Source organism: Rhincodon typus, chromosome 7 (genome assembly GCF_021869965.1).
Source record: "Rhincodon typus isolate 14 chromosome 7, sRhiTyp1.1, whole genome shotgun sequence".
In the NCBI taxonomy this organism is placed as follows: domain Eukaryota; kingdom Metazoa; phylum Chordata; class Chondrichthyes; order Orectolobiformes; family Rhincodontidae; genus Rhincodon; species Rhincodon typus.
In genome coordinates this window covers 86,996,512-87,024,183 of record NC_063338.1, presented here as the reverse complement: position 1 = coordinate 87,024,183, position 27,672 = coordinate 86,996,512, and the positions used below count along the sequence as shown (strand labels likewise).

The 27,672-nt window shown below is 42.4% G+C and overlaps 1 protein-coding gene across 1 annotated transcript in view; it reads right to left on the bottom strand.

Moving 5' to 3' along the window:
• Positions 1-27,672, bottom strand: part of LOC109930579 (contactin-associated protein-like 5) — a 1,093,911-nt gene that overhangs the window by 395,569 nt on the left and 670,670 nt on the right. The gene's annotated exons all lie outside the window — the stretch shown is intronic.

The window sequence follows — 27,672 nt, the reverse complement described above, 5'->3', positions numbered from 1 at the left end:
ATCTCCACTTCTGACCGTATGATGGAGGGAAGGTCATTGATGTCACTAAGGAAGCAGCTGTAGATGGTTGAGCGAAGGTCATTACCCTGGCTGAAGCAATGGAAGTGGGATGTCTAACCTTCAGTAACCACAAACATCTTCCTATGTGTCAGCAGCTTTCCCCCAATACCCATTAATTCCAGTGTTGCTAGGGCTCCTTGATGTCACTCTCAATCAAATAAGCCCTTGATATCAAGGGCTATCAGTCCCACCTCATCTCTGGAATTCAGAAATCTCCATGTCTGAAACAAACTTGTAATGAGTGGCCCTGGCAGAACCCAAACTCGCATCAGTGAGCAATGTTGCCTTACATCACACATGAATGACCTTGCTGTAATACTTGAGGCAATGCTCTCTTGTTAACTACCAATCCCAGGTCCCACCTCACCAGAGGAAATAGCTTCTCTTTATCTATTCGCACAATTCACTGGGGTAGCATGCTGAAAATGAAGCCCAACTACTCCTGGAATCATCACAGAAGTTACAGACTTTAAAATAAGGATTAAAATTCCCCAATTTACCTGATTTTCAAGCACGAGTTGATGAAAAGCATGGTCAAGGTTTTTATATGCAACAAGAATTACTATTTATTATGAGCTATTAAAATCTAGCTACAGGTAAACAATTATAAACCATTGGAATGCGAAACAACTGATTATAGCAATAATTCCTGAAAAGCTCCCTCTTTTATGCACAGACACAGACAAACAAACAGGAGAAAAGTAGATTATGAGCAGAGGAAACCTGGGAACACAGTTCAGTGATTCCTCTTCATTGAATTCCTATAGGGTGTCCATGCAGCCCCTCTGAAGAGCATCCCACCTAGACACAACACTTCCCACCTGTTATCCCCATAAGCCTGCATTCCCCATGGCTAACTCACCAAAATTGCACAACCCTAGACACTATGGGGCAATTTAGCATGCCTAATCCACCTAACCTGGACATCTTTGCACCGTGAGAGGAAACCGGAGCACCTGGAGGAAACCCACACAGACAGGGGGAGAATGTGCAAACTCTGCACAGACAGTTGCCTGAGGGTAAAATCAAACCTGGGTCCCTGGCATTGTGACACAGCAGAGTTAATCCACTGAGCCAACCACCCCCACCTCCAACCTCAAGCCCATGACCCCACCCCTTCATGGGTGCTCAGATGATCCTTATGATTCCTGAGCTGGTCAAAACGTTGTTTATCAGTTGTCTTTCTTGTGGATCATTAAACTGGTTTCTAAAGGACACAAGGAGCTGGTTCACTTGTAAAAGTTCTCTGACTTATCACTTGAAAGTCATAGCTTACAACAACTGTTGAAGGAAAACTGAACTGTTTCCTTTCAGATTGGAAAAATAGATTTTGATGCCAAAGAACAGTGATGCATCCTGTGCCAGTGGAGATGAAAACACGTTTCTCTCTAGCTTGCTCCCAGCTGCTCAGTTACCTGAGAGCTAATCTTAGTTTCTGGCAAGCATAAAGCATTTATCATGGATAACTCGTCATTAATCCATAGAGCAAACAACCTTTTGTTGCCACCCTGCTGCAGTTGTACAAAGAACACCTCAGCTCCAATTCACTGAAACCATTTCAATACCTACTTGTTCAAACAGCTGTTTACACATTGCTTGCTGTAAGTTTCAGGTTACTTGCTTTCCAAAACATGCAGCAATTCTTTAAAATATTGGTTTTCAAACAGTTCTTTCTCATTTCCATGCTATATTGTCCATAGCATCCCGGGATGTGTAGATTAGGTGGATTAGCTTTGGGAAATGCAGGGTTATGGGGATAGGTGACGGGGGTGGGTCTGGGTGGGATGTTCTTTGAAGGATCAGTGTAGATACAAGGGGCCAAATGGCCTCCTTCCGCATTGTAGCATTCTATTATTCTATGATTCTAATTCTAAAAAGTACAAAAATAAAAAGACCTGGTCTTAACACTATCCTGTCAATTTCTATAATTATTTTAAACTTATCAATTAGATCATCACTTCAAGCAAATATAAGCTCAGGACATGAACTCAAAAAATCAGACATCATACTGTATTAGGTTTGTGTCTTTCCTCTCCTAAGTGCTCTGCATATTATTGTCATGAAATGCGTGTCTTCCTGAAGTGTCAGTGGGTAGTTGGTTTGTATCGTGGAGTTTTACAATAGGAGGAAAACTAACATTTAGCCATTCGCTTAACAGAAGATAGGATGAGCCAGTCTTTTTTAACATCGTGTTGAATTCCATTCAAAAGTAACCTGACTGAAGTTACAAGAAAGAATATTTTCTCCTAGAAAAGCAGAAAGAGCTTGTTCAGAGCAGTTAAGGGAATATGTTACTTCAGTGTAAGAGTTCCAGTTTGTGAAAACTTCCACACCAGGAGTGTTTGGTTATAAATCAGTATTGGTTATTCACAGGTAAGAAAGTCTGAGCTCTCAGTTGCATGAGTCAAAAGGAAAGGTTTCACAGTTCATAGAAGCAGAACTGAGAAGAAGCAGTTAAGTCAACCCAAAAGTTTGTTATGGAAGGCAATTTTCTCCAGGTTTTGATTAACTAAGAGCTTCTAACTGCGACATGATGATGTTGGTGAGTAGATGAGGTTTTGTTTGGCTGGGTACTCAAAATACTTTATACTGTGTTATATATAGATAACTTGGTTTACATTTTAAAATTTCTTTTGTGTAATAAACCTATTTCAATGTTAAAACCAAATTAGCTGCCTGACTTGCTTTTGTTTCAGTTAAAGAGGAGATTCATGAAGATGTTTGTCTGGAATGGAGCATTTCTGCTGTGAAATAAGCTGAATAAGCTCGGGTTGTTTTCTTTGGAGCAGAAAGAGTTGATGGGGCACCTGATAGAAATGTATAAGGTTATGAGGGGCATGGACAGGGTGGATAGAAAGCAGCTGCTCCTCTTGTCGAAGTGTTGCTAACAATGGAGCACATTTTTAACGTGAAAGGCAGGAGGTTTAGACAGGATTTGAGGAAAGGTTTCTTCTCATCTAGACGATGATGGGGGTCTGGAATGTGCAGCTGGGGTTGGGGAGGAGGGTAGTTGAGGCAAGTAACCTCAGAACATTTATAAGATACTTGGATGAGCACTTGAAGTATCATATTGTTCAAGTCTATGGGCCTAGTGTGGAGAATTGGGACTAGTGTCGACAATGGTATATTTTTGACAGTACAGACTCAATGTGCTAAAGAACCTCTTCTGCAATGTATGATTCTATGAAAGACAGTCAGGTTAAATTAAGGAAAAGAACAACATATGATCTATGAATTCAGATTTCATTCTGGGATTTGACTTGTCCGGTAGTAATATCGGCTGAGATCATAACATTCAAACAAACCATTTCACTGAAATACCTTTACTGATCTTTTTCCTGTTTCCATCCTGCAGAGTATTTGCAATCACCTAAATACAGCACAATTTTTGTAGATACACCGTAGAAAGCATCCTTTTTGGATGTGAATGCAGCCCACTCAATCATAAAAACCAGCCTTCCTTTTAGTGACTCTGTATGAACTTCCCACTAGCTCGGGACCCCTCCTAACTCCATTACACTCTCTTCTACCCTTTTCCACCGGGCAGAAGATACAAAAGTTGAAAATATGTGCCAACGGATTCAAGAACAGCATTTTCCCCACTGTTATCAGACTTATGAATGGACGTTCCATATATTAGAGTTGACCTTTCTCTGAATCTTCTCTATATTTTGCATTCTGTTCTATTATCCTTATGTAGTTATGTAAGGTATGATTTGTCTGGATAGCATGTAAAACCATGTTTTTCACTGTATCTCGGTACATTTGACAATAATAAATCTAATCAAATCAAATTGACAATTTCAAACTATCAGTCCATTTGTAAAGGGTTTATTTCACTGTAGCTACAAGTTTAAAAACACTCTTCTGAGAAACAGTGTTAGAAATGGAAATGCAGAGGTTTGCAATTCAATATATCAATTTATGAGACAACAAGGTGCAGGGTTGGATGAACACAGCAGGCCAAGCAGCATCATAGGAGCAGAGAGGCTGACGTTTCGGACCTAGACCCTTCATCAGAAAAGGGGGAGGGGAAGGGGGTTCTGAAATAAATAGGGAGAGAGTGGGAGGCGGATAGAAGATGGATAGAGGAGAGGATAGGTGGAGAGGAAACAAACAGGTCGAAGAGGCGGGGATGGAGCCAGTAAAGGTGAGTGTAGGTGGGGAGTTAGGAAGGGGATAGGTCAGTCCAGGGAGGACGGACAATAAGTTTGATTTTGTAGTCCATTGAATTCCGTGAAAGGAACAATAGTATATGGTAAATAATGACTGATCAAACCAGTCACTTCAGTTTTCCACACTAGCTTTGAATAAAATTATCTCAACAATGTTTCGTCTCCAACGCGCCAATTCTGACAGGGGTGCTGGTGAATCAGGACGTCCTGGACCAAAGAGACATTGTCTCAGATTAAGAGGTATTTTGGACTGTGGTGAGAAATGCCTTCATGATAATGCTTGTATATATCTGGAATTCTCTACTCCATTGGGTTGTGGACATTGCATCATCATGCAAGGCTGAGATGGATAGACCTTTGAACTCAAAGAGAATCAGGAAATCGGGGAACCAATGAAGTTCAGGTTGAGGATTCGTCATGATTTTTTTCAATATTGGAGCAGGTTCATGTCTGGTTAATCACATTGAGTTTGTTAAAGTAGATATTTTATATCAATCTGTTCAGAGACATTGTGATGCACCTCTGCAGCAGGTGAGACTTGAAACCGGAATTCCTGGTCCAGACGTAGGGACAAGTACCACTCTATTACAAGAATCCTGGCCGAGTTTGCTAATGCAGATTTTCTTTTTTAAATTCAACCCATCCAGATGTTTCACACATTTGGAGAAGATGGGACTTGAACCCAGACCTTTTGGCTCAGAGGTAGGGACACTACCACTGCATCACAAAAACCCTGCTGAGTTATATATATATTTCATTTATATATATATATAGAGAAAGAGAGAGAAAGAGAGTTCCTGTAACCGTGGAGGATGGGAAGTCCTGGAAGACTGAGTTGTCAATAAATTCTGTCTAAAAACGAAAGTAATTTGGTTTTCTGTCTCAACAAGGTTTAGATACAAAATTGACACTTACCCCTATTTCCTACTTTTTTAAGAAATGTGTATGTTAAATGCAATTTTATTTCATAAATGTATATGCGTGCTGGTAATATTTTTAAAAATGTGTAGTATCCTTTCAGTATGTTTCAGGTTTAAATATATTTCATCAATATTACCACAAATGTTAGGGAGGGCACAAGGAAAATTGTCTTCTATGTTTGTCATGAATTTTCTAATATTCAAATCATCTCACAATTGCAATGTGAGTTCCTGCTTTTCTCTCAGCAGAATGTTTCTTTTTTTATGCAGAGGCCCCACAGTGTGGAATCAGGCCAGTCGGCCCAACAAGTCCACACCAACCCTCTAATGAGCATCTCATCTAGACCCATTTCCCTACCCTATAATCATGCATTTCCCTTGACTAATGCACCTGACCTACACGTCCCTGAACACTACGGGTAATTTAGCATTGCCAATCCACCTAACTTGCACATCTTTGGACTGTGGGACGAAACCGGAGCACCCGGTGGAAACTCACGGCAACACAGAAAGAATGCAAACTCCACACAGATAGTCACCTGAGGCTGGAATCAAACCCAGGTCCCTGGCGCTGTGAGGCAGCAGTGCTAACCACTGAGCAACCGTGCTGTGTTACAGACAACATGCACCTTTTTCACTTCTACAGGATGTGTTTGTTGTGCCAACATACAGTACTCCCCTTGTCCAGCTCACAGCCTGGTTAAAAACAAAAGGAATCACTGGGGAGTTGTGATAACGGTCCACTGAATGTTGGGTCTCCGAATCTGCTCTTAAGATCCACGATAGGAAATTGCAGAAAAGCAAGGCTGCATTCTTTCTGATAATCCACACCGCACAGCAGTGTCCAGTAGACAATGAAAGCCAATGGTAAAAGTGAACGCCAAAGTGGGGGGGGCGGTGCAGCTCTGTCACTTTCCTTCAGCGGGAAACCTCAGGAAGTAAAAGTTCTTTCTGCAGGGCAAAAGGCATGGTGGGAACAGATTTAATCAGAACTTTCAAAAGGAAATTAGATATATAATTGAAGACAAAAAGTTTGCCGAGCTTTAGGGAAAGACTTGTGTTAGTGTACAAAGATAGAACATGGACGACCGAGTGAGTTCCTTTGTGCTGTAACACATACTGGTCTGAAAATGTAAGTGGGTCAAACTTACACATGGAGGTGGGGTGCGTTATTCAATGAGAAGAATCCTTACCCATGTTTGACCTGAAGCCATGAGACTTAATGAGGTCTAAAAATCCCAGGGAGACACTCTCCTCGCTGTGCTTCCATCTCTGCTGGGCAGGACATACCCAGGGATGGTGATAGTGACATCTGGGACATTGTACAGTATGATATCACAAGAACAACTATGTCAGGCTGTTACTTGATGAGTCTGTGAGATAGCTCTCCTAATTTTGGCACCAGCTCCCAGATGTTTGTACGAAGGACTTTGCACGGGTGACAAGAATGCGTATGCAGTTGTTGTTTCTGATGCCTTGGCTGTGTTCAGATTAATTTCTTTTATCAGACATTGCAGTGGCTGGCGAGGCCATTGCAGAGGGCATTTAGGAGCCTGTTGCGTTAGCGGCACGGTGACTCAGTGGTTAGCACTGCTGCCTCATAGTGCTAGGAACCAGGGTTCAATTCCACCCTCGGGTGACTGTCTGTGTGGAGTTTGCACATTCTCCCCGTCTGTGTGAGTTTCCTCCGGGTGCTCTGGTTTCCTCCCACAGTCCAAAGATGTGCAGGTTAGGGTGGATTGGCCATCCTAAATTGCCCATAGTGCACAGGGATGTGCAGGCTAAGTGGATTAGCCATGGGGATTGCAGGGATAGGGTAAGGGGATAGGTCTGGGTAGGATGCTCTTCAGAGGGTCGGTGTCGACTTGATGGGCTGAATGGCCTGCTTCCACAAGGTAGGGATTCTATGATTGCTGTGATTCTGCTGTCATCCAGACTTGGTAATTATGGAAGATTTCCTTTCCCTTCTGGGCATTAGTGAATCAAAGGGGTATTGTGGCAATCAACAATGGTTTAGACTAGCTTTTCATTCCAGATTTATTACAGTAAATCCAATTTCACTATCAGCCACAGGGAACTCATATCCCCAGGATATTAATCTGGATCTCTGAATTACTAACCCTGTTATTAAACAAGGAATTAAAAAGAAAGTATTTGAATACTGTGTGCATTGAACTGTTGAATGAAGACTGAGTGTAAAACAATGGTCAGCTTAATTCCTTCAGTCAACCTCATTAACAAATTTAATGCTTCATATATTTCAGAGAACTTTAAAGCATTAGTTCTGCATCAGAAATACCCACAAATGCCTTTTAGGAACCAGTGACTGGTATAGAATTACACAGATTTATAATGAGAACTTTCACTTTGTGGATTCAAGAATGAAATTTTCCATACGCTGATAATGTTAGGGAGCTTGATGTGTTACAGCAATAGTCATTAATAAAGAGAAATCTGATTAAAATGCTCTATTTGCGAAATAATATTATGGAATATAGAATAAAGTGGTTTGTCATGTGGAGGGAGTGGGAAAAAAAATGAAACTAATGACTGCTCGAACTAATGGGCTGGACTTGCAAAAAACATCAAATGGTAGAATTTTCCCCTTTTCCTGACTAAGTGTGGGCATGGCCCTGTTAGCAGAAGACTAACTCTTCAGCTCTACAGCCAAGACAACTCACTCAATTGCAGGCTAACCAGCTGATAAAGAATTGATAGATGACTGCAGATGAATTTCTCAGCCTCTCTCAGGTCTCCACACTTGGAGTTGCCAGACATTGCTGAACAAGAAGAGGCCGGCAACCTTCTAGGTGCTGAAGGCTGCCAGTTGAGGTCTACTCATTGGGAAATCCAGTGACAACAAGACTTTTACCTCCTTGTTTCAAGGTTGGAGTCACGGGGATATATGGGCTTAGGAGGGTTAGAGGCAAGGGATGGGGAGGTCACACCCTTGTCCCGCATCAATGCCTCTGTTGTCTCAAGATTGTAGACAATGGAGGTCCATCAAACTGTTGCGAGAGTTAAAAACTGAAAGAACTGCGAATGCTGTAAATCAGGAACAAAAACAAAGTTGCTGGAGAAGCTCAATAGGTCTGGCAGCATCTGTGAAGGAGAAAACAGAGTTAACGTTTCGGGTCCAGTGACCCTTCCTCAGAAGGTGAGAGCTGTTCTGTTTCCCCTAGAGTAAAACTAGTCATTGTTCTCATCTATTCGGAAGCTAGGTAATCACATGGTGAGCTGAAGCCATTTGGTAGCTATTAATTGATGGTAGGAAGAGAAGGAGATGAATATCCAGGGCGAACTCATCCAATTATTTCTGCTTCAAGTCATAGACATTTGATCCAAACAGTCCACGCCGACCACGTTCCTAAACTAAGCTAGTCCCACTTGCTTGCATTTGGCCCATAGCCCTCCAAAATTTTCCTATTCATTATCCAAATGTCTTCTAAACATTGTAACTATACCTGGATCCATCACTTTCCCTGGCAGTTCATTCCACAAACAAATTACTCTCTGCATAAAAAAGGTTGCCCCTCACATCCTTTTCAAATCTTTCTCCTCTCACCTTAAAAATATGCCCCCTAGTTTTGAACTCCCTCACCCTAGGGAAAAGACTCTTGTCATTCACCTTACCTATGCCCCTCATGATTTTATGAACCTCAATAAGGTCACTTTTTGCCACCTCTTGGGAGGGGTAAATTCCACGTATGATACTGAGCTCAAACTGTAAGATGTTTGAAGCCTTGGTTAAATTTGCAATCTCTGGGCACCTGGAAAGAAGCCATTAATTTGAGGTGCAACATATAATTGAGAACATACTTATCCTCTGACAGGGGGACATCTGTGTCCTTTCCTGATCTGTGTAAAAGTGACTCAAGAGCCTCACAAACTGGATTCCTTACCTGCTGTTCCACCCCAGCCAAGGGGTCACACCCTTGCTACATCTATCCTGTTGAGTCCTGTAAGAATTTTGTATTTTCTACTCAACCTGGAGGGTAAAGGGTTTATAAATCCAACTCAGCCCAACTTTCAACTTAACAAGACTCACTTGTATGTGTCTTATTTCTAATCTTGCCACAATGGGACAACGTTAGCAGCCTTGATTTTGATGCACATTTGCAAGCTAAACATCAGTTCTGTTTGCATCATTACACATTACGTCTAAAGGTACCATAACTAGTTTTTACATTAAGGACATTAAGTATAGGAGTTGGGACATTATGGCTGTGTAGGATGTTGGTGAAGCCTCTTCTGGAGTACTGTGTGCAATTCTGGCTGCTCTGTTATGGGAAGGATATGATTAAACTGGAGAAGGTTCAGAAGGGACTTATCAGGTTGTGATTGGGACTGGAGGGTATGAGTTATAAAAATAGGCTGGATAGGCTGGGACCTTTTTTGACTGAGCAGAGGAGTGGCCTTAGAGAGGTTTATAAAATCAGGAGGGGTATAGATAAAATGAATAGCAGGTGTATTTTCCCTAGGTTTGGCGATTTCAAGACTAGGGGGAATAATTTTAAGGTTAGAGGAGAAAGATTTAAAAAAGAATTGGGGGGCAATTTATTTACACACAGAGTGATTCCTATGGGGAATGACCTTCTTGTGGAAATAGTGGATGTGGGTGCAGTTACAATGTTTAAAAGACTTTTGGACAAGTACATGAAAAGGAAATGTTTGGAGGGATATGGGCTAAGAGCAGACAGGTGGGACGAGTTTAGCTTGGGATTGTGTTCTGCACGGATTGGATGGAGTGAAAGGTCTGTTTCCGTGCTGTATGACACTATGACAACTCCAGGAAAACTATAGCGCGCAGAAAATGTTTGCTCTGCCATTATGTTTCCCCTAAGATCACTTGTTCCTTTGCTAATTTTCCTTTTGATAAAAATAATTTCAACACATATTCAATTGCATTAACATTTAAAGCCATATAATTGATACAATATATGACTACAAATTATTTTCACCAATCATTCTGACCATGGCTTAATATTCATGAGATTCATTAATAAAATCGTAATAAGGAATATTTTTTATATTTCAGAATTACAAGTAGTACAATTATGACCTTTAAACACATTAGTTTCCATTCCACGGCAACGTGCCCTGAGACCAATCTGTCAGTACTTACAACTGGCTCTTACATATTGAGTTTACTGGATTTTATATATTTTGTCTAGTCTGTTGACTGAAATAAAACTCGTCATAAAGTCGGAATAACTGGCCAGATTTTCTGTTGAGCGGTAATCTCTCACAGATTGCCTCTCTGGCACTTTTATTTTATGAAAGAAGATAGCTTTGCATTTCTGTGAGAGGGTTCCACTAAAGGCTGTATCAGACATGATTTTAGCTTCCCTGACACAGAGTGGTAGGAATCTGGAATGTGCTTCCAGGAGTGGTGGTGGAGGCAGATACGATAGGGTCACTTAAGGAACTTTTAGATAAGCACATGAATACGCAATATAAAAACCAAAAGAACTGTGGATGCTGTAAACTACGAACAAAAACAGAAATTGCTGGAAAAGTTCAGCAGATCTGGCAGCATCTTTGAAGGAAAGAGCAGAGTTAACTTTTCGGGTCCGGTGACCCTTCCTCAGAATTTCCTCACTTCTGAGGAAGGGTCACTACCGGACCCGAAACGTTAACTCTGCTCTTTCCTTCACAGATGCTGCCAGACCTGCTGAGCTTTTTCAGCAACTTTGTTTTTGCTTGACATGAATATGTAATGTAGGCGGGGTATGTACCAAGGGCAGGAAGAAGAGATTAGTTTAATTTGGTGTCACCTTCTGCATAACATCATGGGCTGAAGGGGCCATTCCTGTGATGTACAGTTCTGTATATATTCTTTATTCTTAGAACTGTCTGCTCACTTCTGTCAGCCACGATTCTCTGAGATTTGAGGGTCTGAACAACCATTTTGACAGCTACTGTTAAACTAAAAGTATAAAAGGTAAGTGTGGTGTCAGGATGCAGGGAGGTTAGGGTGTTAGCTGGGTAGGATGTAAGATGGATGGAGGGCCTGATATCAAGTGATAAGCTGAATGGGGTGCCAAGAAGGCAGAGTACAAAGTGGCAAGGAAAGTGATTCACCATTTAAGGAGGGTTGAGCTGAGTTGGAAAAATTGAACCCTGCTAGGGGGTGATCAGGTAGGTGTCAGGCTGGGAGGTTTTGAGTACGATAGATGGGAATGCAAGGTTAGGTCGGATGATGTCCCGGGTTGGGGGTGGCGTGTATCAGGTTGGGTCCAACCGAGTGTAGCATGCTGGGGGAACAAGGCGTAGAGCTGGATGAACACAGCAGGCCAAGCAGCGTCAGAGGAGCAGGTATGCTGGGTTGGGTTAGGTCATGTGGTGAGGGTACAGCAGGTGAATGAACAGGTGCTGGGTTGGGTTCAGTAGTTGGGGATCACCAGATCAGGGAGGGTGCCAGTTCGGGTCCTCTGGTGAGGTTGGGGGAAATGTCCTCCCTAGTCATTATTGTATGTGCAGTCATACTGAGTCTACACCTCAGCATGAGGCAGGTTTGCCATCAAATTTCCCTTTGCATCCAGCACCCTCCCACTGGTGCTTGGCTCATTGGAAGTTGATTTAAAATTCTTGGCTTCTTAGTGTCATATTGAGTCTGGCCCTGTCCATAAGACCATAACACATTGAATTAAGCCATTTGGCCCACGTGTCTATTCCACAATTCAATCAGGGTTGATATGTTTCTCAGCCCCATTCTTCCACCTTCTCCCCATAGCCCTTGTTTCCTTTACTAATAAAGAGCCTATCTAATTCTGTATTATATACACTCAAAGACCTGGCCTTGACAGCCTCTGTGGGAATGAGTTCCAGAGATATACCATCCTATGACTGAAGAAATTCCTCCTCTTCTCAATTGTACAGGGTCAACCCTTCATTCTGAGGTGGTGCCCTGGGATCCTAGTCTCTCTTACTTGTGGAAATATCTTCTCCATGTCCACTCTATCCAGCCCTCTCAGTATTCTTAAGTTTCAATCAGAACCCCCTTATCCTTCTGAACTCCATTGAAAACAGACCCAGAGTCCTCAACTACTCCTCTTATGACAAGTCCTTTATCATTCTTGTCTGTTTAATCTCGAGCGGTAGAGGAAACCCACTTACTCGTATCTAGAAGAGACTCATGTATTGAACAAGAAGTAGTTAATTGCACGTTAATAACTATTTCCAGCATACATTAATATAACAGACATTATTGAGAGTCCATGAGAATGAGCTGAATGTTAGGTCTTGTTCTTTTGAGATACTAAACCATTCTGCTAACAAAAACAGAAGTTGCTGGAAAAGCTCAGCAGGTCTGGCAGCATCTATGAAGAGAAAATCAGAGTTAACATTTTGGGTCTGGTGACCCTTCCTCAGAACTGCCCCAGAACTGAGGAAGGGTCACCGAATCTGTAACATTAACTCTGATTTTCCCTTCATAGATCCTACCAGACCTGCTGAGCTTTTCCAGCAACTTTTGTTTTTGTTCCTGACTTACAGCATCCGCAGTTCTTTTGGTTTTCATTCTGCTAACAAATCCACATAACATAAATGTAGTGGTGATGTTTAAGGCAGTTGTAAACACTGAACCTTTCAGACACTTACATCCCCATACAACAGTGACCTGGCCAATAGGTAGCTCTCAACCATCATCTCGAAGACAGATGATCTGACGATTATCAAATTGCTGCCTATGGGGAGCTTGCTAAGCAAACTGGCTGCTACATTTCCCACATTACATTGGTGACTACCCTTCAGAAGAATTATTAATTGTCTTTGCAAGCATCCTGAGGAAGTCAAAGGTCCTACACAAATGCAAATCTCTCTCTTTTTTGCAACAAAAGTCCAAGATTCCCACTTGATTGTCACCACCTCCCTCCACCACCCAATGCTCAGTAGCAACAGCATGTAAAATCTACAAGATCCACTGCAAAAATTCACCAAAGTTCCTTCGTTCCTTCCAAATTCATGACCATTTTCATCTGGAAGGGCAAGGGCTTCACATACGTGGGAACATCACTAACTGCAAATTCCCCTCCAAGCCACTCACCATCCTGACTTGGAGATATATCACCATCCCTTCAGTGCACTGGGTCAAGTTTCAGAACTCCAGCCTTAGCAGCACTGTGGGTACACCTACACCCCAAAGACTTCAGTGGTTCAAAAAGGTATCTTCTCAAGGGCAGTGATAGCAGGAACTGCAGATGCTGGAGAATCTGAGATAACAAGAAAACCTTCTGAAGAAGGGTCTAGGCCCGAAACGTCAGCCTTCCTGCTCCTCTGATGCTGCTTGGCCTGCTGTGTTCACCCAGCTCTACACCTTGTTATCTCTCTTCTCAAGGGCAACTAGGTCTGTGCAATTGCTGGCCCTGCCAGTGACACCCACACCCACTGAATAAATAAAAATAATGTCGAAGACAATGAAAGGGGGGAACGTAGCAGTTGGCAAAATTATTTCAAAGGAAGCAATTTGGATAGGCTATCCAGTAAATGTGCCCTTTCTCTGACTCTTCCCACTAGTGCTAGGCTCATTAGAGGCTGATTGAAAATCTTGGCTTTCTTGTGTTATGTTAAGTCTGGTCCTGCCCAAAAGACCATAAGACATACAACCGGAATGAGACCATTCAACCCATCGAGTCAGCTCTACCATTTGATCTCGGCTGATATGTTTCTCAACCACACTCTAGCACCTTTTCCCCATAACCCATGATCCCCTTACTTATCAAGAAACTATTTATCTCTGCCTTAATTACACTCAGTGGCATAGCCATTTCTGGATCAGCAGTGTATACCATACTGCATCAACATGACGTTTTGCTCAGTAGGAACGGTAAACACTTGGACGTCCTTGTGTATTTGATTTGCCCCAAAATAAGGATTTCCTGTGGTTAAACCAATGGCTGGAAATTAGTCTGCAATCTATTTTCAGAAACAATCCTACCATTAAGGACAATCCACTCCACCAACTACAACTCTCAACAATTATTTGATTAGCTTAACATTCCAATTAATTGCAAACTGAAAACAAAATATTGAGAAAGATTATTGGCTTCATTTTTTGTGCCTGTATTGTAGTCACAATCTAGAGTGTGAAACCAACCTGGATTTGGACTAACTGTCCACTTTGGGCTGAAAATGATCTTTTCTTGGTTAAGTATCTGTTGAGGTTCATGGAGATTTTCTGTCAGTGAGGTTTAGTGTGATCTCTCACTGGCTATATCAGTAGCTGTCAATGTACTGCTGTGGCAAGGAAACTGCATGCTCTAGTACACACACTCAGCTCATGGAAAAATTGACCAGAATGTTTCTAGGAATGGATGGTTTGAGACTCAAAAATAGATTGGAAAGACTGGGACTTTTTTCACTGGAGCTTAGGAGCTTGAGGGGTGACCTGACTGACGTTGCATAGATGAGGCGCATAAATAAGGTGAATGACAAGGGTCTTTTCTCTAGGTTGAGGGAGTTCAAAACTAGGAGGCACATTTTTAACGTGAGAAGAGAAAGTTTTAAAAAGGACAAGATCGAAAACTTTTTTACACAGAGAATGGTTCATGTGTGGAATGAACTTCCAGAAGAAGTGATGGATGCAGGTACAGTTAGAATGTTTAAAAGACATTTGGATAAATTCATGAATAGGGAAAGTTTAGAGGAATATGGGCCAAGAGCAAGCATGTGGGATTAGTTTTGTTTGGGAACATGATTGGCATGGACTTGTTGGATCGAAGGGTTTCTTCAATGCTGTATGACTCAATTAATCTACGCCTGGCCCAGGCTGTATCACTGGGCTCTTTGCTCACTGTCATGATGCTCACTGACTCTGAATCCACCTGGATGTTCACAGCATCCCTGCCTTGCATTGACTTACTGTGATGTTTTCTGTGTTTTGCCCTGTCAACCAGAGATACCAGGCTATTGCCCTGCCTTTCCATTTCACAGAGATTAAAATCCAGGAAGTTCTTCATGGTTTTCAGCAAACTTCAGTCAAATCAAAGGAGTTGGACTTCGCTCAAGGTCCTTGGCACAATAAATCAAAGGCAGTTTCCAATATCGGTCCAGTGCCTTCCTGGGGCAGTCAATGGCAGAATTCTCTCCTCATAGATGATGGGCAGCACACCACCCACCATGACACTTTCTGACCAATTATGGGCTGTTCTGCTACTGGAACGAGGGAGGCGAAGGTATTACCCAAGATGACAGTGAGTGGCACAGCTCTTACTTTTGGTGCTGGCAGTGCGATGTCCTGAGCAAGCGAGTCAGTAGCACAGACAGCGTGCCCTCATTTTTGGTGTTGGGTATTGGGATTGGTGAGGGCGAGTGGGGGAGATGTTGCAGGCAATAGTGATCACAGTAGAGCCTGCGCCTCAGTGGGAGATGGGTTCAGGAGCAGAGAAAGAGTGAGTGTGAGGGATCAGGGAGAGGATGGCAACACTTAGATGAGTGGAGTGGAGAAGGTCATTGGGCATTCCTCCAGACAGCTAAGAATGCTTTACTCTGGGAGGTAACCACAGGCTAAGCTAGCATGGTCTGGTGTTGTGAACCCCGTTGTGATAGGACGAAGTCCCATGTGCGGCAATGCCTCCAGGACCCTGCTCTCAAAGCAGGGTGCTATCTTTTTGCAGAGTGCCACGTCCGGGTAAAATGTCAGGGGCATCTCTGGACTGACAGTGCTTGTCTGGGTGCACAATCAACTTTTATAGATGGCATGGGCATGGGTGTATTGGTGCATATCCACTGAGCAGCGAGTTGTTCTGGGAAGGGATACAGTAAGTTGGTGTGGAAATTGAATGTAAGAGATGCCATAGGTGTGTCGTCAGTAATTAATGAGGTGAGCCTGGTAAGACAGGGTGAGTCGTCCAAAAAAACTCGCTGCAGCTTAGACTTAGCCAAACAAAATGCAAGTTTCAGCTCAATGTCTTTTTTGGATGTCCTTTTACTCCAGCAGCTTTCTATCTTGGTCATTGAGATATGTACAGCTGTCCTCACACTAACCTGCCACTCTTACCTGAATTTGCCCGTTGCTGCTGGATCTCGCTGTGACCCCTATAGGGAGGGAATCCTCCGTCAAGATCACAGAAAGTCTTACCTCTGGATCGCAGTAGGTTGATATTGAGATTCACTTGACAAAGGTGGTACGTGTATGGAATGAGGTGCCAGTGGAAGTGGCAAATTACAACATTTAAAAAGCCATCTGGATAGGCACATTCATAGGAAGGGTTTAAGGGGATATGTGCCAGATGCTGGCAAATGGAACTAGATTAATTTAGGATTTCTGGTCGGCAAGGGCAAGTTGGACCGAATGGTCTGTTTCCATACTGTACATCTCTCTGACCACATGGACAAGGAGAACCACGACTTCGACTGGGACAACACCAAGATCCTGGGACAGGCTAGGCAGAGACAAGCACGAGAATTCCTGGAAGCATGGCACTCCACGAAGCAAGCTATTAATAAACACATTGAACTCGACCCCATATACATTCCACTACAGAGGAAACCCGGAAGTGAGGCAACCCATCACAACGGACCCCAGAGTTTAAAAGCCAGACGGGAAAACACACCGACGCTTCATCAGAGGCTGCACTGAGGATGTTACCAAGCACGGTAACGAAACGTCTGCGGAACAACAAACCAGCTCGGCGAGCCAACCAACCTCAACTCCCGCAACCCGAGCTACAAATCTACTCCAAAAACCTCTGACTATAATTCTATCAGCAGCAAGCACCACAGCTGACTTCAAAATCCAAACCATATATCTTTCAGTCAACACTGCAACTTGCCTTTACATACTGCCTTTAATGACGTAAGCTGTCCCAAGAAACATTATCTGACATAATCTTTCTCGTCCTTCCTGATGTTTTCTACAGAACCTAAAATGAATGCTCAACCGGACCTCTCCCTGTCAACTCCGTGTAAACTGCTTTCCAACTCTTCCTCCTTCCACTTTGCTGAAGGTTAGATCAAAACTGATGTCACATATTTGAACTCATTCTTTCGTAAAATTCAGTAATGATTTCACTCTCTTTCCTTTCCAGATCCACGGAAATTTTAAGATCTAGGGCTCGACTGGTGTCACCTCGCTACCTGATCTCATCTTCTCATCTACTCCTTTTTAACCTTGCAGGAATTCTGCAGACACCTTAATCCTTCATGTGGGCTTCTCAATCAGAAAGGTTGAAACCTATAGCAGTGTGCAACTAGCTAGTGAGGTGGTTACTGCAAGTCACCTGTATGCACGTTTAAAATAGGGCTCGGAATCTGAATCCTACTTGTTTTGTATTGTTGCCTCCAAGCTTTTGATATGTCTTTTTTTTGGAAGTCAGGAAGCAGTGTCGAATATCTGATGCAGCTTGTCACTTCTACATTATGTCAACGAAACAGACTCTTGTTATAGTGCCTGTAGCCATCACTCACTATTCCCACTGACATCAATTAGCAAGAAAGAGTGCAAACTATTTTCCTAACGTATGTCTCCAGCTAATTGCATGTCATGTTCCAGCACAGCGTATTACATGTTGACAAAGATTCGAATAGTCAAGGCTGCCTTATTGGTGAGCTTAGGTAAAAAACAACAAAGTCCATGCGGCTGGACTCTGTCAGATTTAGAAGGGGTGAAACAGGGCTGATCATTTCTTTGCTTTTAATGGAATATGGATGCATCACTGAAAAAGCTGGAATTTGCAGCCTATCCCCAACTGCCCTTGCTGGGTCACTTTAGAGTTGACCACATTGCCCTTGGTTTGGAATTGCACATCAGTCAGACTCAGTAATGATGACAGATTTGAATAACATTAATGAACCAGATGGCTCTTTACAACAATCAATGATTGTTGTCATGATCACTATAACTGAGACCAGCTTTGTACTTCATATTTTATTAAATCAATTTAGATTGCACCAGCTGCCATGACGAGATTTGAACTTCCACCCTCACAGCATCAATCTAGGCCTCCAGTTTACCAATCCAGTGATATTACAAATACACTATGACCTCTCCAATGCAATGGTAAAGTTGCTTTTTAACATCTGTGCAAGAAAAGAGAAGCATGATTTCGACAAAGTAATGATTCGAGTCCAGAGTGTCAATTTGCAATTGCACATTTACAGTTTTAGAGGAATAAGGAATGAAAATTTATGAGAATACTGAGCAAGATTAAGGGGATTTCTGCAAGGGCAGAGCAATTTCTCTACTGCAGATAGTTGTCGACTGGACTGTGAGCAATGCGGGTATGTTTGAATGCAGCCTCAATTAGACTAACACTCAAATGCTGAAGTTGAAATAATCAGAATCTCTCAGGAATTAGAATAAACTTTGCTGAGCGAAATAAACAACTTTCATAACTGCCATAAAATCAGAAATTGCTGGAAAAAGTCAGCAAGTCTATGGAGAGAAAGCAAAGTTAATGTCTTGGGTCTGGTGACCCTTCTTCAGGATAGATAACTGCCCATCAATAATTCCATTTTGATCTGGTTTGATGTATTATTTCACATGTACCAACAGACAGTGAAAAGTGGTGTTTTGCATGCTTTACAGGCAGATTGTACCATACAAAATGCATCAGGGTACTAGAACAGAGTGCAGAATACAGTGTTACAGCTGCAGAAAAGGTTCAGAGAGAGAGAACAACATCAACATTTGAGAGGTCCATTCAAAAGTCTAATAACAGCGGCGAAGAAGCTGTTCTCAAATCTAATGGTATGTATATTCAAACTTTTATATTTTCTGCCTGGTGGAAGGCAGGAGAACTGGGGTGGGAGGAGTCTTTGATTATGTTGGCTGTTTTCCTGAGGCAGCAGGAAGTATAGATGGAATCAATGGATGGGAGGCTGATTTGTGTGATGGACTGGGCTGTGTTCACAACTCACTGTAGTTTCTTGTGGTCTTGGGAAGAGCAGTTGCCAAACCACGCTGTGATGCATCCAGATAAGATGTTTTCTATACTGCATCTATAAAAATTGATTGCTTGATTGATTTATTGTTGTCACGTACCGAGAGACAGTGAAAAGTGTTGTTTTGCATTCTCTACAGGCAGATCGTACCATACAAAGTGCAACAGGGTACTAGAACAGAGTGCAGAATACAGTGCTACAGCTGCAGAGAAGGTGCAGAGAGAGAGAACCACATTAACATTTGAGAGGTACATTCAAAAGTCTGATAATATCAGGCAAGAAGCTGTTCTTGAAACTTTTATATCTTCTGCCCGACGGAAGAGGGTAGAAGAGAGTTAACTCAGGGGGGGGGGGGGGGGGGGGGGGGGGGGGGGGCCATTGCTTTTGTTGGTTGCTTTCCCGAGGTAGCAGGAAGTATAGATGGAGTCAACGCATGAGAAGCTGGTTTGCATGATTGATTGAGCACAGTTCACAACTCTCTGTAGTTTCTTGAGGTTTGGGGAAGAACAGCTGCCATATCACACTGTGATGCATCCAGAAACGATACTTTCTATGAAGCATCTATAAAAAATAGTCAGTGTCTTTAGGGACATGCCGAATTCCCTTAGCTTATCGACGAAGTACAGACATTGTTGTGCTTTCTTGACCATCGCATTGACATAGAGTCACAGAACTGCATAGCATGGAAACAGACCTTTTGGTCCAACTCGTCCATGCCAACCAGATATCCTAAATTAATTTAGTCCCACTTGCCAGCATTTGGCCCATATCACTCTAAATCCTTCCTATTCATTTACCCATCCAGATGCCTTTTAAATGTTGCAATTGTACCAGCCTCCACCACTTCCTCTGGCAGCTCATTCCACCCTCTGTGTGAAAAAGTTGCCCCTTAAGTCCCTTTTAAATATTTCCCCTCTCACCTTAAGCCAATGCCTTCTAGTTTTGGACTCCACTACCCTGGGAAAGACCCCTTGGCTATTCACCCTTTCTATGTCCCTCATGATTTTATAAACCTTTATAAGGTCACCTCTCAGACTCCAATGCTCCAAAGAAAATAGCTCCAGACTATTCAGCCTCTCCCTATAGTTCAAACTTTCCAACCCCGGCAACATCCTTGTAAATTTTTTCTAAACCCTTTCAAGTTTCTCGACATCCTTCCTATGGCAAGGAGACCAGAATTGAATGTAAGTGGATCAGGGCAGATTATTGGCAATTTTCTTTTCATTTGGCTTTAGTGTAGAATTTCTGGATGTTAGCGTGCTGTAATGTGGAACTGTTGTGATGAACTTTGTCTGGGAAGCAAATTGCCAAGATCCACTTTCGAGAAATAAACTGGATGTTTCCTAAAATGGTAAAATGTTGACTTATTCTTTCAAATGTTGATTGGAATTAAAGCAAGCTTCGAGCAGGAAGGAAAAGGGAGAAAAGAAGGAGATGTGAAAAATACACTTGTAGAATATGAATTCCCATGTCTGCAAACAAAAAGCATAACTACCAAGAGTCCTATTGCAGCCAACAAGTCTCGGATGGGATACACTTCAGTGGCATTATTGTGTGAGTGTATGGGTCAGGTATCATGCTAGGATGATCAGCAGACGCATAACAGATTGAGTGTGTGCCTTGCTGAAATGTAAAGTTGGACCAATAAGGATTGAAATTCCAAAAAGGTGAGCATTTTGCTCGGCCCATTGGTAAATGTGTACTAGACTGACAACAGACTTTCCAATATGGATGTTTAAAGTGCTACCTGTTCAAGACATTATCTAATCAACCTGTTTATAAAGTTAATTACACTCCTCCAGAGCAGGTAGAACCTGAACATGGGCTTCCTGGATCAGTGGGAGTGACAATACCACTACTTAACATTAGCCCTGCTATTCTGGTCAAGATCATTTCTAATCAATGTGTTCATCTATTTTATTACACACCCCTGGAGTGATTGGGCCTTGAACCCAGGCTGGCTCAGAGGGAGAGGGACTACCACTGCACAACAAGAACCCTTGAGAGATTTTCAAATCAACCTGTTCAGAAAGTTAAGGACACACATTTGGAATAGGTAGGACTTGAACACAGGCCTGCTAGCTTAGAGGCAAGGAAAATGCCACTGTGCCCATGAACCCCACTATTGCAGTCAATTATATTATTGACAATTCACTTTAGCGGCACTGTAGCTCAGTGGTTAGTACTGCTGCTTCATAGTGTCAGGAACCCAGGTTCGATTCCTGCCTCAGACGACAGTCTGTGTGAAGTTTGCACGTTCTTCCTAGGTCTGTGTGGGTTTCCTCCGGGTGCTCTGGCTTCTTCCCACAGTCCATAGATGCGCAGGCTAGGTGGCTTAGCCTTGGGAAGTACAGAGCTACAGGGATAGGTTGTGTTGAGTCTAGATGGGATGCTCTTCGGAAGGTTGATGTAGACTTGATGGGCCAAATGGCCTCATTCCAGACTGTAGGGATTCTATAATTCTAGGTGCTACATCTTCCACTGCATTGGCCTCATGTTCTCAAGCCTTCATTAACTGCTTACACAAGGAAGTATCCTCTGCACTTCCTCCACTGCCCACAACTCATCAATCAGCAGTTTAATTATTTGTAACTAAATTGAACAGCGAATGCCGCTAGGCGTAAAATGGGATATTTTGAGCCTGTTTTGCACTTCTGGTTAGACTAATTTTAGCTCTTCACTCTTCAACACTCAATCAAATGTAATGTCATCTCAGTGGATGATCCTAATCAATGACTGCATCAGAGCCCAGTATGTTAGCAGAGCTAAACCAAGCAATCTAATTCTGGTATTCTCCAAAATCAGACTTGGCCCCATTTTCACATTTACATTATGCCTTATCAGCAAGCATCTAAAGCTGTACGATAAATACAGAGGCAGACTTGCATTTCTATAGAGCCTCATGACACCCCAAATGCTTTACAAGCAATGGATCATTTTTGAAGGTGAATCATTGTTGTAAAGTAGGAACGTGATTTCAATCATTGATATATTTTCAAGTTGAATTAAGATTGCTGTATTTAGGAACAAACCTCAAGTAAGCTTATCTAGCATGTGCACATTTTTATTCTAGATTTAATTCCAGATTTACTTGCCCAGGGTCATTAAATTTCAATTATTTTTCTGTCTGCCAACAACTCTAGATTCATTTCAGCAGTCTGAAAGGCGACTTGTCTTTAAAACCATGAAAGGGGCAGGAGATTACCTTCAGGCCAGTGTCAGCCCACAAAAGGATCTGGTTGAAAAGTGACATTCAAGACTTGACTTTGTATAACCGTGCCACAGCCATAAGGTCAACTCCAGCAGCATCAGAATAATCATGAGGGGGCTCTATTTTTTTCAGCATCAATGAACAACACATTTATAGAATTTCTGCAAAACCGTCACAAGGCACTTCACAGGAGCATTGACAGACAGAATTTGACATTGAGCCTCATCCGGAGACGTCAGCAGGGGTGGCCAAAAACTTGTTTAAGGAGTTCACTGTCCTCACTATCAAACTGTCAAATGCAGTGGGGGTGAAATCTTCACGTGAGGAACAAAGAAGACATATCACAGGCAAACCAGTGGAAGGTGGCATCATTGCATCAGTAGGGATGCAGATGGAGAAACTGGGAGAATGGAATGGAGTCCTTGCAGGAAGCAGGGCGCGTGGAAGTGCAGTTGAGGTAACAATGGGAGTCAGTGGGTTTGTAATGGATATTGGTGGTCAGACCGTCACCAGAAATGTAAACAGTGAAATCAAGAAAGGGAAGGAAAGAATCAGAGATGGACTCGGTGAGGAAAGGATGGGAACTGGAAGTAAATCGATACATTCTTCCAACTGTTCAGGTCACTTTCCACAGTAGAAGTGGAGAACTGTCAGACCATCCTGGTGGAGAATGAAGGTATAGAGGATTATACACCTATGGTAAAAAAAAAAGAGGACTAGGGCCAGGAAAAGAGAAATTGTGGATCCAACATAAAGCCTCAGAAGAATCATGAACATAAGGGGGAAGAGGTAAAATAGGGTCAAAACAGGACAAAATTATTTCACTGGGGCAGGAATAGCCTCAAATAATGGGTCTGGCAGGACAGTCCTGTTCCTAAATTTTGGGAAGGCAGTAGAAGCAGGTTCCGTGGGGTGAGAGGACTAAGAGATGGAATATTGTGGTGTGGAGAAGATCTTCAGTGGCAATGAGGTCAGTGACAGTCCTGGAAACAACTGATGTTCAACGATGGGATCGTGGCGCAGGGGGAGATAAGAAGAAGCCTCTGAGAGTTGGCACTAAGTCTTCGCAAGGTACAGGTCAGGGTGCCTGGTGACAACAGCACCACCCTTGTTAGCAGGTTTAAGAAGAAGGTCAAGGTTAGACATGAGAAAACAAGAGTGCAACAAGTTAAGAAGGAGATAGGTTAGAGTGGATGAGGAGAGCAGAGAAGTTAAGCCTGCTGATATCACATCAATAACTCTCAATGAAGAGATTAAGGGTGGATTCAAGGGCAGAAAGAGGGGTCCATTTGATCAGAGAGTATTGAAAATGGTGAAATGGGACATATGTTGGTGAGAGGACTCTTGTGCAAAGAAGCGAGCAGAGGAGCAAAGTCAACGAAAAAAGAGTTTGTGTCATGTTGTGCCCGAAATACATTGAGGTAGCAGCATAAAGGGATAAAACCACGGCCTTTGCTCATCATAAATCATTCAGCATCGATGAGGAGAAGGTCAGCAGGTACAGTGAATGCACAGCAAGAGGTAAGATTAGAAGATGGAATGGAATCAGATGGAATGGGAAGGAGAAGACTCTAGAGAGGTGTCAGTACCAGTGGAGATTTTGGAGCTTGCATTTCTTAACAGCTGAAGATAAATCAATCTTGTTTTAAAGCATCAAATGAAATGAAGAATGAATTGAAACTGGGGATTAGGACAGCTTTTAGATGATGTAAGGCAGTGCTGATGAAGAAATAGGGTGCTAATGCTCATGTGGTTCCTTAAGACATTCAGTGTGCAACTCAGGATGTACCAGAAGCAGCTGTCAGAGGAGATACCTGTAATCTTGTCTGGGTTTGAGACATGCAAGATGGATCTTCAGTTGGAGTCTGGGAGGAAAGAGATGTGGCTGTGAAAGTAGGTTTTGGCAATTAGTTTATCAAACACAAGGAATGAATTCGAATGGTGATGGTCAAGAATAAACAAGGGAGAAACTCACACTGCTGATGGGAGGGTTGGTAAATGAAGGACATTTGAGAGGAAGGGTAACATCAAAATACTGCAATTGCTGCAAATTTAAAATAAAAACAAACAAAGTGCTGGAGAAACTTTGTAGTTTTTTTAATTCAATCATGGACTTGGGTATTACTGGCTGGCACAGCATTTTTTATTGCCTGTCCCTAGTTGCCCTTGAGAATGTGGAGGTGAGCAATTAGGGACAGGCAATAGAAATGCTGGTCAGCCAGCAATGTCCATATCCCACAAGTGAATAAAAGCAACCTACTGAGACTAGCAGATTCTATGAAGAGAGAAACAGAGTTAATACTTTGAGTCCAGAGCTGGGCCGGAAGAATTGTCTCTCAACAGCTTTGAATGCAAGGATATCTCTCCTGGAATAAGGAGACAATACTCCAGTTGTGGTCTCACCAATGTCCTGCACAGTTGGAGGGAGACATCCCCCACTTCATTCCTCTTGCAATGAAGACCAGAAAGAAAGTTTTACCTAATTCAGCTTTAGGAGAATGTAAACAATGCTGACAATAGTCACCAAAATTGGGAAGACAGGCCTCATCGTCCCATTTCCATCCAGCTTTTTAACAAATGTAAAAGATACAAATGGGTGGTTTTCATTTTCATCTCTTTGAGGACTACGGGTGCAATGCAATCTCGGTGTGACACTGCATTGACATTGCTTGTCACACTCGCTGCTCATCACGTGCAATCAGAAAATATATAAAAGCGTCCAGACGTTTGCTAGAGTAAATCTCAATTGCTATGACAGTCCCATCTTTTCTGTGCAGCTATACAAGAACCTTAAAATAACACTGGGTTGCAGAAAATTGAAGAAAATGTTATTTTACTGATACCAAATGGAGATGTAATGTTGCTTTGTTGTTTTCTGAAGAACTAATTTAAAAGCATCTTTTTATCTATTAGACCGTAGATTTTTGTAACATTACTGTCTCATCAGCAGGACAGGGAAATATATTTTGGTTTGTTTCATTGAGTCTACTCTCTGTCATTGAATGAATACTTCCCTTTGGCTTGCCTTTAATGAACAGTTTGTTTTGATGCCATTCCTTTCATAGTTTCTTCCTGATTTTGGAGCAGCTAAGACTGAAATTGTTTCTTTACTGGAACATTTTCATCAAAATTTGCACTGGCTCTGGTGTGGAAATTATCAACAGTAAAATGAACAACGGCAAACTCAGAGGAAATATGTCAAACTGATGTCCTTTAAAGGCAAAGGTTGACTTCAAAGCCTCTTCTGAATGTGTAGCTTCTCCCACAACTAAGAATGAGGGATCTTTATGGGGTCAAAAGGACAGAAGACGTAAGAGGGCCATACAACTCATGAGCCTGTTCAATCATTCAATACAATCAGAGTTAATCTTGGACTTCAACCTCATCTCAGTACCTATAATAAATGAAGAGCTGTGGATGCCGAAGATCTGAAACAAAAACAGAAATCACTGGAGAAACTCAGCAGGTCTGGCACAATCTTTGGAGAGAAAACAGAGTTAACGTTTTGAGTCCAGTGACCTTTCTTCAGAAGTGACAGTAGCTAAGAAAGGGTGGTATATATTTTGATGTCAAGCATTTGGAGAGGGAGGGGATGATGTGAGCCGATGGGAGGAGACAATGGGCAACATCATCTCATTTTGCGCTTGGGGACTCTGCAGCCTTCTGGACTCAATATTGATTTCAACAATTTTAGATTCTGAACACCACCTTCTCTGTCCGTTACATAACCCCATACCCCAAGCTCTGTCACGATGTGGGCTGATGTCAACACATTTGCACCTACTCATGGTCAACATTATCAGCTTTTCCTCTTCCTTGGTTTACATCGACCATCCATTTATCTGCCTAACTTTCTCTCTCTCTCTCTCACTCTGGGCAATGTCTGCACTTATCTGCTCAGTCCCTTTCTCTACATTGGGCACACAACAATAATTGTACAGACAACCTGACACCACACACAGTCACTGGAAAACTAAAATGTTCTCCATTCCTCTTCCTGTTGACTTCCAATAATTTAAACCCTCATTAAATTTCTCCTGTGCCATTTACTACTGCCATCTATTTCACAGCTAAGGAAGCAGTTGCCCGTGTGCAGTGATATAGAACAGTGTTTATGATGACAGATGCATGAAGAGAGATGGGGGTTCAGCAGCTCAGCTTAATTTTTTTCAGGGATGCAATGGAAAACCATCTTTGCCAAGTTAAAATTCCATGCTACTTACTGCTTTACCCTTTTGTCTTGCTTGGTTTTCCCCTCAACTTCCCCAGCCTAATCTTGTCTCCATCTATCCCTTTCTCACATATTGCTGCATTGTCTCTTCCCTGTTTCCAATTTCTCTTCCCACAATAATCTCACCCATTTCCAATTCCCTTTCCTGCAATAATCTCACCTACCTCCAATGCTGCTTTTTCCTTTCTATCCTCTCCCTTCCCAGTTTTATCCAGCCTCAATCCCTCATTACATTACCCTACTCACCAATACTGACCTCTTGTCCTCCCAATGCCACTGTTGCCATTTCCTCTGAGTTTGCTACTTTACACTTTATCAGTTACAGTCTCTTTGTGTTTGGAAGTGATTATTCTTTACATAGATGGGGCTCAGTTGGAGAATTGGAAATGAGACAGTAGGCCAATGGGGATGATGTTTGTTCGGGTTAACCACCCTCTGAATGAAGAATTTTCTCCTCACCTTAGCCTGAAATGACCTACCACTGCACTGAGACTGTGACTTCATGTTTTGAACCCCACCATCTGGGGAAACACCATCCCTCCATCCAGCCCCATTGGAATTTTAGAGGTTTTAATGACACCCCTTCTCATTCTTCTAAACACCAATGAGTATAGGCCCAGTTGATCCAATCTTTCTCTCCATATGACAAACCTGCCAGCCCAGGAGTCAGTCTGGTGAACCTTCACTGTATTCCCTCTATGGCAAGTGTATCTTTTCTTAGGTAAGGAAGGTTCAGTCAAAGAACTTAGAAAGTATCAATGTTACTGGGGAAGGTAATCTGCTACCTTTATCCTGTCTGCCTGCATGCATCATCAGAGTCAGTATCTGTTCATTTTCCCTCATAAGCTTTTTTATTGACATTTTCCATGACACTGTAAGTTATAGATTAGACATAGTGGCATCCACATCCTATGAAAGAATAAAGTATAAAGGTTATTCCAATTCATACTTCTAGTGTTGGTGGAGTGGTGGCATAGTGGCAATGTCGCTGGACTAGTAACCCAGAGTTACTGGTGAATTTTCCAAGGATAAAGGTTTGAATCCCACCACGGCTGGTGTTGAGATTTGAATTCAATGAAAATTTGGAAAATAAAGCTAGCCAATGGTGACTATATAATCTCTGTCAATTGTTGTGAAAAACAGGCCCCACGTAGGTCATTAATGTTGCTTGGGGAAGGAAGTTTGCCGTCC